Below are 16,487 nucleotides of genomic sequence, written 5' to 3' on the forward strand. Positions count from 1 at the left end.
AATGTAAGAGCATACAGAAATGTAAGAGCATACAGAAATGTAGGAGCATACAGAAATGTAGGAGCATACAGAAATGTAGGAGCATACAGAAATGTAAGAGCATACAGAAATGTAGGAGCATACAGAAATGTAGGAGCATACAGAAATGTAGGAGCATACAGAAATGTAAGAGCATACAGAAATGTAAGAGCATACAGAAATGTAGGAGCATACAGAAATGTAAGAGCATACAGAAATGTAAGAGCATACAGAAATGTAGGAGCATACAGAAATGTAGGAGCATACAGAAATGTAAGAGCATACAGAAATGTAAGAGCATACAGAAATGTAGGAGCATACAGAAATGTAAGAGCATACAGAAATGTAGGAGCATACAGAAATGTAGGAGCATACAGAAATGTAAGAGCATACAGAAATGTAGGAGCATACAGAAATGTAAGAGCATACAGAAATGTAAGAGCATACAGAAATGTAAGAGCATACAGAAATGTAGGAGCATACAGAAATGTAAGAGCATACAGAAATGTAGGAGCATACAGAAATGTAGGAGCATACAGAAATGTAAGAGCATACAGAAATGTAAGAGCATACAGAAATGTAGGAGCATACAGAAATGTAAGAGCATACAGAAATGTAAGAGCATACAGAAATGTAGGAGCATACAGAAATGTAAGAGCATACAGAAATGTAGGAGCATACAGAAATGTAGGAGCATACAGAAATGTAAGAGCATACAGAAATGTAGGAGCATACAGAAATGTAAGAGCATACAGAAATGTAAGAGCATACAGAAATGTAGGAGCATACAGAAATGTAAGAGCATACAGAAATGTAAGAGCATACAGAAATGTAAGAGCATACAGAAATGTAAGAGCATACAGAAATGTAAGAGCATACAGAAATGTAAGAGCATACAGAAATGTAAGAGCACAATGAAAAATATTTGATGTTACAAGCTGTTTTCTTTTTTTTGTATTTTATATTGTATTATATTTCTTGGGGGGGGGTGGATCAGCTTCAATATTGCAGATAGATAGTGCCTTATCAATGTAATTTTCTGCATCATTTCCAATCGGCAATATATTTTTTGCGGGGGTAAATATATATACACGGTACCAGTCACAAGTTTGGACACACCTACTCATTCAAGGGATTTTCTTTATTTTTACATTGTAGAATAATAGTGAAGACATCAAAACTATAAAATAACACATGGAATCATGTAGTAACCAAAAAAGTCTTAAACAAATCATAAAATACATTTAAAGTTGGAACTTTACATACAGTGCCTTGCGAAAGTATTCGGCCCCCTTGAACTTTGCGACCTTTTGCCACATTTCAGGCTTCAAACATAAAGATATAAATTGTATAAACTGTATTTTTTTGCGAAGAATCAACAACAAGTGGGACACAATCATGAAGTGGAACGACATTTATTGGATATTTCAAACTTTTTTAACAAAACAAAAACTGAAAAATTGGGCGTGCAAAATTATTCAGCCCCCTTAAGTTAATACTTTGTAGCGCCACCTTTTGCTGCGATTACAGCTGTAAGTCGCTTGGGGTATGTCTCTATCAGTTTTGCACATCGAGAGACTGAAATGTTTTCCCATTCCTCCTTGCAAAACAGCTCGAGCTCAGTGAGGTTGGATGGAGAGCATTTGTGAACAGCAGTTTTCAGTTCTTTTCACAGATTCTCGATTTGATTCAGGTCTGGACTTTGACTTGGCCATTCTAACACCTGGATATGTTTATTTTTGAACCATTCCATTGTAGATTTTGCTTTATGTTTTGGATCATTGTCTTGTTGGAAGACAAGTCTCCGTCCCGGTCTAAGGTCTTTTGCAGACTCCATCGGGTTTTCTTCCAGAATGGTCCTGTATTTGGCTCCATCCATCTTCCCATCAATTTTAACCATCTTCCCTGTCCCTGCTGAAGAAAAGCAGGCCCAAACCATGATGCTGCCACCACCATGTTTGACAGTGGGGATGGTGTGTTCAGGGTGATGGCTGTGTTGCTTTTACGCCAAACATAACGTCTTGCATTGTTGCCAAAAAGTTCCATTTTGGTTTCATCTGACCAGAGCACCTTCTTCCACATGTTTGGTGTGTCTCCCAGGTGGCTTGTGGCAAACTTTAAATAACACTTTTCATGGATATCTTTAAGAAATGGCTTTCTTCTTGCCACTCTTCCATAAAGGCCAGATTTGTGCAATATACGACTGATTGTTGTCCTATGGACAGAGTCTCCCACCTCAGCTGTAGATCTCTGCAGTTCATCCAGAGTGATCATGGGCCTCTTGGCTGCATCTCTGATCAGTCTTCTCCTTGTATGAGCTGAAAGTTTAGAGGGACGGCCAGGTCTTGGTAGATTTGCAGTGGTCTGATACTCCTTCCATTTCAATATTATCGCTTGCACAGTGCTCCTTGGGATGTTTAAAGCTTGGGAAATATTTTTGTATCCAAATCCGGCTTTAAACAGTATCTCGGACCTGCCTGGTGTGTTCCTTGTTCTTCATGATGCTCTCTGCACTTTTAACGGACCTCTGAGACTATCACAGTGCAGGTGCATTCATACAGAGACTTGATTACACACAGGTGGATTGTATTTATCATCATTAGTCATTTAGGTCAACATTGGATCATTCAGAGATCCTCACAGAACTTCTGGAGAGAGTTTGCTGCACTGAAAGTAAAGGGGCTGAATAATTTTGCACGCCCAATTTTTCAGTTTTTGATTTGTTAAAAAAGTTTGAAATATCCAATAAATGTCGTTCCACTTCATGATTGTGTCCCACTTGTTGTTGATTCTTCACAAAAAAATACAGTCTTATATCTTTATGTTTGAAGCCTGAAATGTGGCAAAAGGTCGCAAAGTTCAAGGGGGCCGAATACTTTCGCAAGGCACTGTACACCTTAGCCAAATACATTTAAACTCAGTTTTTCCACAATTCCTGACATTTAATCCTAGTAAAAAATCCCTGTTTTAGGTCAGTTAGGATCACCACTTTATTTTAAGAATGTGAAATGTCAGAATAATAGTAGAGTGATTTATTTCATTCATCATATTCCCAGTGGGTCAGAAGTTGACATACACTCAATTAGTATTTGGTAGCATTGCCTATAAATTGTTTAACTGTATATAACTGTATATTTTCCTCCTTTATTATTTACTCATAACCCTAACACCCCTCCCCTAATTGAAGTAAACTAATGGACAACAATACTTATGCAAAACCTGGAAGTAGACGCCTACTATATACATTTTACAGACAGTATATTTTACATTAGTCATCTTTATTAAATATTTTTTGTCCTACTGTTCAGCTACTCTCTGAATACCATCCAGTTTTGATTTCTAATTGCCATATATTTGTCACACAAAGCTTCAGAACCTTTCTATTCTCAGTTTATACATATTGCAATTTTTTTTTGAATTGCTACGAGTATTATTATAATATTGCTCGATTAACTATGACTTTTCAAATCACCCAACAGTGCTATTTGAAGAGTTAGCTCCAGGTAAATGTTGCACTTTTTCAGCCATTCCTGGACCTGTGACCAAAAACATGATGTCTCTTCACAGCAAAATCTGGGATCGTTGTACAAGCTGTTTTCTTTGTAGTAATGGTAAAAGCATGACATTCATGCATCTGCACTCAGTGTATCCTAAATAAAAATGCCAGGTCGCTCAGTAAGGTATTTAGGCGCATATGCGAATAGAATGGTCACACTGTAGAGCCCTGATAGGGGAGGAAAGAGGAGTCCTGTCCATTAGTTGATGCACTTGGATGATTCTGTATATGCTGGGTTGGCAAAGCAGTGTTTCCAAATCTCATATTCTGTTTCTCTCTCAGTGATGACAGTGTTGAAGCGTGTGTGTGTGTGTGTCCACCAGCAGTCAGATGAGGCCAGGGGAGATAAGAACAGTCTAATCCCCAGTGTGTCTGTGTGGTTTGTGTCCTACCGTGACATGGCTCAGTAGTGACAAGGCAGTGAGAACATGAATTTAGCATAGAAGTAATAATAGTAATAAGTACATTATCTCTACATCTTTGGTCACAACACATGAAAAGCTATGTTCTGTTTGGCCACAAGTCATCATGATGTCATGGAGGATGTGATATACGCTATTTCCACTGAGAAGCGACTGTAGAGTTCCAATCAGAGAAGGGTGGGTGCTATTCATTACTACTGATGAACACATCAATTAAATTGGCCTCAGGCACATAACAGGCCTCTTACGAAATGATAGTGAATGTGTATTGGCTGAAGATGGAGTTAACAATGTTGTTCCCTATATAAAGTGCTACAGTGATTGTAAAGGACCTAATGGATATAATGATGTTGTTGTTCCCTGTATAAACTGCAGTGATTGTATAAAGATGGGGCAGGTTGGTATAATCAGTACCTTGGAGAGCGAACGGTGGACCAGACCTAAAAATGCACACAGCAGCAGATATTTTCTCACCTTCACAAGAGAGGGACACAATGGCCCTCCTTATAGTGGGGTGGGGGAGGGGAGAGAAGCAGAGGAAGGTTTGCCGTGTGTTTGTGTCTCTGTGTGTGAGTGTATAAGAGTGTACACATGTGTTTGTCTCTGTGCGTGTGAGCTGTGGTTTTTGAGCTCAGGTTAGGCTAACTACCCAAGTGCTCAGTTCTTCTTTGTCTGACTTCCCCTCTTCTCCCCTCCTATAACAAGTATATAGTGGTTGTGGTAATTAGCAGCTGGGAGAGGTTAATGATTGTCAGCCCTTCTCTCGCTGTCTGTCATGCTCCATCAGAGTGTGTGCGTGTGCCATGCTGCTGTGAATAAGATGGTCGCCATGGTGGCAGAGGGTGACGGCCACTCCTTTTGTTGTCTACTTCCTTTGGGATGTGTAGTTTATAGAAGGACTGAAGAGACCAGGATGCCATTGTACGGCAGGCCATAATGACATCACCAGAGAGACTGAGACTCCAGTCATCTCTCTCATCAACAAAGGTCATAAAGGATACAGACAGAAACAGACAAACACACACGCCCATTAAATAGCTCCGGCATCGCTATTGTGATGAGGGCCTCTGATTTGTTACGAGAATTCATATCAAAATGGAAAAACCTGGGGTAAAATATTTGAAGATTAACCCAGTGAAGAGTAGGTTCTCACTCCCTGTTCTGCCCTCTATTAAATCAGAAACATTTCTCTGAATGTCTCAGAAGGATTTACGCCCTAAGCCAAATCACACTGAAACTGTGGGTTATCAAGGCTTCTCAGGACACTTCTCATATCCGTATCAGCCATACATTATGGTGCTAATCAGAGAATCAGGATATGAGACAGCTGATAATGCTTATTTTTTACTTTTGGAATTGAAATGAAAATGAAATAAATGATTGAGCGCTGCCCAATCCAATCTTGGCTGGTTGAATAATCACTGTGCTTTAACGTGTTTAACTTAGACAAATATGAACTGATCTGGTAAGGCCGGGCTTTCTGTCTCCAGACCAATTGAAAAACTGAAGAGAATAACAATGGAAAAATGGGCAATTCCACACCAGGACAGATGAAAATATGTCTCAGATTGTTCTGGCAATTCTCACATAGGAACTTAATTGGGAGGAAGGATGTTTGACATGCTTTTTGTATTTGTATCACAATTTCTTTCTTGAAAATCCATGGGGAAAGTGGCTATTTTAGGCCCAATTTTATTTTGTACAAAATTAAAAAGGAAGTTTTTATCACTATTAGGAGTATAATGACACCAAGATGTTGTATGTATCATGTACAGTTAACAGATCATAGGGTCTTACAGTATAATGACACCAAGATGTTGTCTGTATCATGTACGGTTAACAGATCATAGGGTCTTACGGGAGGCATGTATTGTATTGGTCTAAAATGGACACTTTCATCATGATTGAAAAATATACATATTTTTGATACTAATTTAAAAGGCATGTCAAACATCCTTCATCACAATATCGTTTGTGAAAAGTCCTAGAACAATCTAAGATGCCCACAAATATTTTTGGACTGTCTTGGCGTGAAATTGCCGAATATGATTTTATTTCCACCTTATTAGACCAGACATAGAAAGAGGGAGTATGGAGTAAAAGAGTGTGAAAGTAGTGAAGGAGAGAGAAAGAAGTCATTATCCCTCATACCTTTTACATTACCCCTCATACCACACTGTAACAGAGGGAGGACATGTAATGCAGTTGTTCAGTTTTAGCTGATGATTTTGGATCATTTGATGACATTGTGAATTAAACAGAAGACTAAACCCAACACTTCACATCTAGTGCATTTCTTGTGAATTATATGGTCAGGCATATAAAAAAAAAAGATTTACATAAACAGGACAGTTGTCATCATTTTGTTTATAACATCAGGAGGGTGACATTGATGATAATGAACAACCTGCAAAGGCTCATGGGAATAAGGTGGTGTTAATAATTGAGCGGCCGTTCACCGTCTCTCCTATCAGCACCACGGGTCACATGGGAAATGAGCCGACCACCCAGCGCCCCACTACCCACAATTCCCTGTAGAATTGACGTCACAGGTGGTGAACTGAGAAAATCATTACCCTCCAAAGGTTGTGGTTGGCTAATGCAGCTGTAACCTGTCATTGTGGCCCTATCAAAAAGCACTCTGGGGTTCCAAATGTGATGTAAATCAAATTAGCATCAGCTCCCACCTCGGACCGGGACGACCTCATTTTACATTTCAATTGATCAGATGGCTGATATCTATCTCGACCCAAAGTAATTACTGTAATTTGTCTTGGGCACTCTCTCCTCGCCATTAAACTGAATGCAATCAATTTCCTTGCATGGTTACGGCAGTCAGTGACGTGAAGGTTTGAACCTGCTTCTCTTGCGTAAGACTGTGTTTGCATGCTGAGCTAAAGCCTAGGCACTGAGACACCTCTGTTAACCCATTTGTTCCCACATTTTCCCCAGACATGCCACTATGCAAATACTGTGCCATTCGTAACCCGAACATGTAATCCATATTGCTTTCATAAATATAAGTATGTAAAAAAGCACATTTTATTCTCGGTCAAAATTGCAACCGATGGGAAGATACAGTGCTCTGCGTATAGTAAAATGAACAGACATTTACCTCTATTCCTCAGCACCAATATCTATATAACTCAGCCCACTTTCCCACACACTTAAACCCAGTGACCCACACACCCCAGCCCTGTTACCCCCATGCCCTAACCCAAACACCCACATGTCAATATCCTAATAGTGATACAATCAAGTACAGATACACTCACATCCTAGCCCTAAATACCTTATGTTACTCATAGACCCCAGTTCCTTTGCCAAAACACCTAATCCCCTCCTCCCTCAGCCCTGTTACCCACTATCCTTAGGCCTGTATTCCCAACTATTTGCTGCACACACCAACCCTGTTGTTTGCATATTTTAGTCCTGTGACCTCTGACCATAGATAAACTAATAGTACAGTGGTTTAACATATGTTCCCCAGCCCCATTCACTTTTTCCTACCACAAACTTGTGCCAAGTATTTGAATCCATACCCATCACCGGTATGAGCCTTGTGTATCCTACACCTCATTACTCATATAAACACTGTTAATCCATGGGCATTCTCATATAAAACAGATCTACCCCAGTGCCCAAGCCTCAACATTCATACAAACCAGGTGTACACCTGCACGTCTAACCCAATATTGATTACAAAAAAACAGGTCATCTGCTAAGTCATTCCCAATTATCATAAAAATAGGTGTACTCCAGCATTTCAGCCCAAATATCTATACAAGCCAGGTCTACTCCAGCATTTCAGCCCAAATATCTATACAAGCCAGGTCTACTCCTGCATTTCAGCGCAAATATCTATATAAGCCAGGTCTACTCCTGCATTTCAGCCCAAATATTTATACAAGCCAGGTCTACTCCTGCATTTCAGCGCAAATATCTATATAAGCCAGGTCTACTCCTGCATTTCAGCCCAAATATCTATACAAGCCAGGTCTACTCCTGCCTTTCAGCCCAAATATCTATACAAGCCAGGTCTACTCCTGCATTTCAGCCCAAATATCTATACAAGTCAGGTCTACTCCTGCATTTCAGCTCCAATTTTCATACCTCAAAGTCTGCACCTGTGCTTGAATCCAATTAGTCAACTAAGCTAGGTCAAAGTAGGAGAGAGAAAGAAGTCATTATCCCTCATACCTTTTACATTACCCCTCATACCACACTGTAACAGAGGGAGGACATGTAATGCAGTTGTTCAGTTTTAGCTGATGATTTTGGATCATTTGATGACATTGTGAATTAAACAGAAGACTAAACCCAACACTTCACATCTAGTGCATTTCTTGTGAATTATATGGTCAGGCATATAAAAAAAAAAGATTTACATAAACAGGACAGTTGTCATCATTTTGTTTATAACATCAGGAGGGTGACATTGATGATAATGAACAACCTGCAAAGGCTCATGGGAATAAGGTGGTGTTAATAATTGAGCGGCCGTTCACCGTCTCTCCTATCAGCACCACGGGTCACATGGGAAATGAGCCGACCACCCAGCGCCCCACTACCCACAATTCCCTGTAGAATTGACGTCACAGGTGGTGAACTGAGAAAATCATTACCCTCCAAAGGTTGTGGTTGGCTAATGCAGCTGTAACCTGTCATTGTGGCCCTATCAAAAAGCACTCTGGGGTTCCAAATGTGATGTAAATCAAATTAGCATCAGCTCCCACCTCGGACCGGGACGACCTCATTTTACATTTCAATTGATCAGATGGCTGATATCTATCTCGACCCAAAGTAATTACTGTAATTTGTCTTGGGCACTCTCTCCTCGCCATTAAACTGAATGCAATCAATTTCCTTGCATGGTTACGGCAGTCAGTGACGTGAAGGTTTGAACCTGCTTCTCTTGCGTAAGACTGTGTTTGCATGCTGAGCTAAAGCCTAGGCACTGAGACACCTCTGTTAACCCATTTGTTCCCACATTTTCCCCAGACATGCCACTATGCAAATACTGTGCCATTCGTAACCCGAACATGTAATCCATATTGCTTTCATAAATATAAGTATGTAAAAAAGCACATTTTATTCTCGGTCAAAATTGCAACCGATGGGAAGATACAGTGCTCTGCGTATAGTAAAATGAACAGACATTTACCTCTATTCCTCAGCACCAATATCTATATAACTCAGCCCACTTTCCCACACACTTAAACCCAGTGACCCACACACCCCAGCCCTGTTACCCCCATGCCCTAACCCAAACACCCACATGTCAATATCCTAATAGTGATACAATCAAGTACAGATACACTCACATCCTAGCCCTAAATACCTTATGTTACTCATAGACCCCAGTTCCTTTGCCAAAACACCTAATCCCCTCCTCCCTCAGCCCTGTTACCCACTATCCTTAGGCCTGTATTCCCAACTATTTGCTGCACACACCAACCCTGTTGTTTGCATATTTTAGTCCTGTGACCTCTGACCATAGATAAACTAATAGTACAGTGGTTTAACATATGTTCCCCAGCCCCATTCACTTTTTCCTACCACAAACTTGTGCCAAGTATTTGAATCCATACCCATCACCGGTATGAGCCTTGTGTATCCTACACCTCATTACTCATATAAACACTGTTAATCCATGGGCATTCTCATATAAAACAGATCTACCCCAGTGCCCAAGCCTCAACATTCATACAAACCAGGTGTACACCTGCACGTCTAACCCAATATTGATTACAAAAAAACAGGTCATCTGCTAAGTCATTCCCAATTATCATAAAAATAGGTGTACTCCAGCATTTCAGCCCAAATATCTATACAAGCCAGGTCTACTCCAGCATTTCAGCCCAAATATCTATACAAGCCAGGTCTACTCCTGCATTTCAGCCCAAATATTTATACAAGCCAGGTCTACTCCTGCATTTCAGCGCAAATATCTATATAAGCCAGGTCTACTCCTGCATTTCAGCCCAAATATCTATACAAGCCAGGTCTACTCCTGCCTTTCAGCCCAAATATCTATACAAGCCAGGTCTACTCCTGCATTTCAGCCCAAATATCTATACAAGTCAGGTCTACTCCTGCATTTCAGCTCCAATTTTCATACCTCAAAGTCTGCACCTGTGCTTGAATCCAATTAGTCAACTAAGCTAGGTCTAAATGTGCCAAAGCCTGAATACCCATAAACTGTAAACAAGGTGTACTCCAGCATTTCAGCCCAAATATCTATACAAGCCAGGTCTACTCCAGCATTTCAGCCCAAATATCTATACAAGCCAGGTCTACTCCTGCATTTCAGCCCAAATATCTATACAAGCCAGGTCTACTCCTGCATTTCAGCGCAAATATCTATATAAGCCAGGTCTACTCCTGCATTTCAGCCCAAATATCTATACAAGCCAGGTCTACTCCTGCCTTTCAGCCCAAATATCTATACAAGCCAGGTCTACTCCTGCATTTCAGCCCAAATATCTATACAAGCCAGGTCTACTCCTGCATTTCAGCTCCAATTTTCATACCTCAAAGTCTGCACCTGTGCTTGAATCCAATTAGTCAACTAAGCTAGGTCTAAATGTGCCAAAGCCTGAATACCCATAAACTGTAAACACGGTATACCCCTGCACCTCAGCTCCAGTACACCTACAAACCAGGTCTACACTTTTGACTGAGTCCCAATACTAATATAAACCAGATCTACACCTGCATATCTCAGCCCAAATACCCATATGGAACAGGTTCACACTACCAGCTCTCAGTCTCACATCAGTATTAGACGTTCAATAATGTTTCTCAAACGTCAAATTTAGCAGTTGTTCCAAATTTCAAAGTGTTTAAGGTTAAATTTAGGCATTAACTGTGAATTGTTTTAATATATATTTTTTAATTTCACCCCCCTTTTCTCCCCAATTTTCGTGGTATCCAATTGTTAGTAGTTACTATCTTGTCTCATCGCTATAACTTCCCGTATGGGCCCAGAGTCTCTGGTGGCACAGCTAGCATTGCGATGCAGTGCCCTAGACCACTGCACCACAACAGTGAATTCTTAAGCATAGGAATGGTTAAGGTAAGGGTCCACAGCGCAAGGGCCCGGTCAATTAAATTCCCTGTGGCACCGGGGCCCACTAGAGATGCAGAGACAATACATGAGGAACAGAGAGCCAGTGAAATTGAAACCAGAAAGGGTTTGGCGGAAAGTGATGATGGAATACTCACATCTACCCCGTGAGATGGACGACCCCGTGATCATCCCGCTGCCCTCGTGGACCCCTGATTGGGACGCACCGGACACAGTTGAAGCTGGTGCTCATCCTGACCTCAATAGGAACAGAGCCCCAGCTGTCTCCGGCGGTGTCGCTCTGCCCCGGGGAGGTGTGTGAACCCTCCCTCCATGGGTTCAGGCTTTGTCTCAGGACGGCCAAAGGAGGAGGGCGAGAGGCGATGGAGGTGCCGACACTCCTGAAGAAGGTTATCCAGACGGATGGCCATTGCTATGAGTGCGTCCAAGGAGAGGTCATCGTCTCTACACACCAGCACCATCTGGACCTCTTCGCACAGTCCTCTTCTGAATATGATGTGGAGCGCCGTCTCAATCCATCCGCTGGATTCCGTACTTCGCAGCGGTCAGGGCGTACTCTGCAGCGGTCTAGGCACACTGCCATAGTTGGAGTAGGCTCTCACCTCCCTCTCAGTGGATGATTGAAGACCGCCCTGAACAGAGCCATGGACCTCTCATAGGAACCCAGCTCTTTCTCTTTACGAGACGGTCCTGACACACTCCAACGCCTGTCCGGTCAGCAGGGAAATTACCATGGTAACCTTGGACCGCTTAGTGGTAGGGGCTCCCGTTTGATGGGCGAAATAGAGGGAACACTGGAGTAGGAATCCCTGGCATTTAGATGGAGTCTCGTCATATTTGTTCGGTAGGGACAATTGGGCATCGCTGACCTGGGCCGACTGCTGGATGGGCTGGGAGACTGGCTAGCTTGGACGACTCGTTGTAGAGGGTCCCCTGCTAGTTGGAGGTGATGCCCCACGGGTGATGTAGAGGCGTTGGAGAACGCGGAGGACCTCATCCATAGCCGTACCCTTTTGCACCAGTTGGCTGTGATGTTGGCGGATTAGGTGTCCTTGTTCGCTGACCTTCTGGGAGATGTCTTCATTTCCTGCTGCTTCCATTTGTTGAGGCAGTATTCTGTAACGTAGACACAACAAGTGCAGTTGGTGAGTTTAATAACAAGGACCATGATGATATACAAAACAAGAGAAGCATACTGGACATGAAAACAAAACCAATATTGTCTGAAGACTGAGGCTACTGAGGGCTGAATAAGGGAGACTAATAAAGTTTATGAAGTCCAGGTGTGCATAACGATGGGGAGCAGGTGTGCGTAATGATGTTTGCCAGGTGTGCGTAATGATGTTTGCCAGGTGTGCGTAATGATGGTTGCCAGGTGTGCATAATGATGGTTGTCAGGTGTGCGTAATGATTGTTGCCAGGTGTGCGTAATGTGGGTTGCCAGGACCGATGGTTCGTAGAAACGTCGAGCACCGGAGCGAGAGAGCGGCAATAGGCATGACACAACTTTCCTTTCGCAACTATTCTGTTACACAACTCCAACATTGTCCTTTTTGCCTCCGTGGATCTTTTTGTTGCCTATTCCCAAAAGCATCTAATCCCGCTCATCACTAATCTAAACATATGTAAAAGTGAATGGCTAATGGTAAAATCATCTGTAATATCATCTTGACCAAGCATATCCATAACCCAACTCAACTTCAATCTAATGAAAAAATGATGAATCTACTATATACTGAACAGTATATAATAAATTGAATCCATGATGCTGATGGTATATGACAATACAGTGGCCCTAATGTATTGAAAATGAAGGCACATGTTGTATGTAAACTAGACCCTTTAAATATTATATTCACAAAAAAAAAACAGTTTTTATTCCAACAATGTTTTTTTAAGCTGTTTGAATGCAGACCTCTGGTGTCAGATTTGTCTGCAAAAGTACACCCTGGAGATTTGGACTTGTGGTCTTGTGACCATTTTGAGAAATCATATGACCTAAGTGGTGTGTGTGTAAACTATTACGACCTGTGTGTGTGTGCATGTGTACGTGTGTCCCACCACATTTATCACTGTGTCTGTGTAATTGATTTTGCTCACGCCAGCCACGCCAGTCCCAGCAGGTGTGTGTCTTAAAATGGCCGGATGGCAGATTATCCCTTAATCGCAGGTCACAGGCCTCTCTCACTCTCAGCTTGTTGTGTATACCCTCCTCTGCCTACAGTACATCCTGTTGCTCCAATCACTGTCCCTGTGTCATGTTTCCCTAATGTCACAGTGTGTGTAGGCAAGATGTCCTGCACCTTTCTACAGCTCTCAGTCTACAGTGCATCTAATCCTTTATGTCCCTGTATATTGTGTCTATGTGTGTGTGTGTCCCTGTATATTGTGTCTATGTGTGTGTGTCCCTGTATATTGTGTCTATGTGTGTGTGTCCCTGTATATTGTGTCTATGTGTGTGTGTGTCCCTGTATATTGTGTCTATGTGTGTGTGTCCCTGCATATTGTGTCTATGTGTGTGTGTGTCCCTGTATATTGTGTCTATGTGTGTGTGTCCCTGTATATTGTGTCTATGTGTGTATGTCCCTGTATATTGTGTCTGTGTGTGTGTGTCCCTGCACAGCCTATCTGTTTCCTCTGTCTTTTCAAGACATGCTTCCCTACATTTCTTGTACTCACAGGAAAAACTTCGTAAATGTTCATTCATGCTTTTAAGCTGTAACAAAGCTTCATACTGGTTGGATTTAAAGTGTTACCATGAGTTTTTCTTCTTTATCTCCCTATCAAGCCCCAGCTCTTGAACACAATCTCCCCCCTCTTTAACACCTCTCCTTTCATCCCTTCTTTTCTTTCCTTCCCTCCTCTGAAACATCTGTCTTTTCTTTCCTTGTTCATGTCCCTTCTGTAGCTCAGCAGTAGATGTCTCTGATTGTCACGGTGAGCTGAGCTGGTTAAGAGATCAACGATACAACAGGCAGGCTGGGCGCCTGTGGACATCAATTACCTGTGTGTGTGGTGTCTGTGTGTGTGGTGTGTGTGTGTGTGTGTGTGTGTGTGTGTGTGTGGTGTCTGTTTGTGGTGTGTGTGTGTGGTGTGTGTGGTGTCTGTGTGTGTTTCTGTGTGTGTGTGTGTGTGTCTGTGTGTGGTGTGTGTGTCTGTGTGTGTGTGTGTGGTGTGTGTGTCGGTGTGTGGTGTGTGTGTCGGTGTGTGTGTGTCTGTGTGTGGTGTGTGGTGTGTGTGTGTGTCTGTGTGTGGTGTGTGGTGTGTGTGTGTGTTTGTGTCGCCATGCTGAAACAAGTGGCTCCTATTAACCCTGCTGTGTTCTTTCAGCTGGCGGAACACTTCCATTACCCATACTCCTCTTGGTGAGGATTGAGAGGTCATTTCTAGGCGGGAATCGGGAGGCGTACAGTACGGTACGGTAAGCCCTGCCGGACAGAGGCGGTGTGCGGCAACACTCCTGGAGATAGCTACTTCCTTTTGCCTTCGAATGCAGCTAGGATCTAATGAATTTCCCCTTATCATGTTGCTTGGATCAAAGAAATGGAAAGGGTATGCAACGGAAGAGAGACACAAACAATTTTGCTCACCTACTTGTCAGGGGATCTGGTTTCAAATGAGTTGGCATATTTCTCTCTTTACTTCTGTGTCACGGGCTTGTGGTGTGGTTGAGTTGATCTGAAAGAGAAGGTACTGCTGTTCTCACCTTTCCCTGACCTGATTATAGCCTTCTAGGCTATTGCTGTGAAAGGAAAAAAAACAACCATATTGTAGCAGCGGACATTGTGGCCCATCTGTTCAGAGACATCCCTTAGGCTGTGTCCCACATGGCATCCTATTCCCTTTCATTTTATAGTGTAAAGGAAAGGAGGAATATAAAGAGTATAGAAAGGGGAATAGGTTGCCATTTGGGACACAGTCTTATTAACTTTAATGATGTAGAGTACGTTACAGCCCTGCAGTGACGAACGGCTTTGTTGTGTTTCACTATCTTTATTAATGTCATTGTTGTGGCTTTTACACTTCTCCCAATGGATTTCTGAAATACAGTATCTATTATGAATTCACAACCTAATGTAAACCCCTCAGCTCACATCATTTCCATCAGGAGATGATTTTCCCCACAACAGAGGATGAATTGAATGAAAGCTAGAAATAAAATGAAATGGAATCTCCTTTCCACACAGATGGTATATTGTTCTGTTGATACTGAATGGATGTTGAGCTGATTGCACCTAATCTACAGGCACTTGTGTTTCCTTTATGACCCAAAGCAGGTCGAGTAAGACCTGTGTGTGTGTGTGTGTGTGTGTGTGTGTGTGTGTGTGTGTGTGTGTGTGTGTGTGTGTGTGTGTGTGTGTGTGTGTGTGTGTGTGTGTGTGTGTGTGTGTGTGTGTGTGTGTGCGCGCGTGTGTTTTTGCGTGCATGTGCATATGCCATAGCAGGCGGAGATATAATACGAGCCAACGATGAGCTGAACGGTATTGATCAGAAAAGTCCTTGAGCGGACTTTCAAGGCTCAGTATCCATCTCAATAGGAACCACAAGGAGCTAACATTCCCAATCACAATCAAAGACAAGAACAATGCTCAGAATCATACACCGGAATGTAACAAACATAACTCCCATTATTTATCTGTCTGTGCTGTAAGTGAGCATGGCTTGCTTTGCCTGTCTTTCACCAGGCTCAGGCAGTCGTCATGCCTGTGGGTAGTACCTAACCAAAACTTGAAAAGCCCCATATTGTGCGCTTTGCCAAATGGGAGATCTGGGATGCGGAATGCGCCGGGGTAGCAGCATATGATTGGTGTTAAGCTGCGTGACTGGCAGAACAGAACGAGGAAGGGGTTGCTATGTAGCCGAACTAGAGGTTCCCCTGTCTCCGGGAAGGAATGTGGAACGTAGAGCACTCATTGGCTTGGAGTGCTGGGCTGAAGATTCCGGGGGTCGCGGTGGTTGTGGTGTGGGGGCACATGTTGGGGGAGGGCGAAAAGGGAGGGAAATGGAAAGACTAAGGAAGATGAAAAAATGCCTTCTCCATGCGCTTCTCTCGTTCACTCGTTTGTTCATCCCATCCTTCCTCCCTCGTTGTCTTTCTAGCCATAATTAAAGGAAGGGACTTAGGAGGATTTTTTTACGTCTGTCACTTTGGTCTCCTAAATCTGAAATAAGCTCGATCCTCCATCAGCTACAAGAAGCACCACCTTTTAGAAAGGATTCCACATACTGAATATATTGATGAGCACACGTTGATGTGTCACAGCTTCTCTTGATCTCACCCGTATAAACATTATTAATCACATTTCATCCGCCATTCTTTCTTTTTTTTAAATGTGGCACATGGGAATGTGGTTCATGTTTTTTGGCACATGGGAATGTGGCTCATGTTTTTTGGCACATG

The sequence above is a fragment of the Oncorhynchus mykiss genome, chromosome 30 (genome assembly GCF_057628025.1).
Source record: "Oncorhynchus mykiss isolate SJ-2025 chromosome 30, ASM5762802v1, whole genome shotgun sequence".
NCBI classification, from domain to species: Eukaryota; Metazoa; Chordata; class Actinopteri; order Salmoniformes; family Salmonidae; genus Oncorhynchus; species Oncorhynchus mykiss.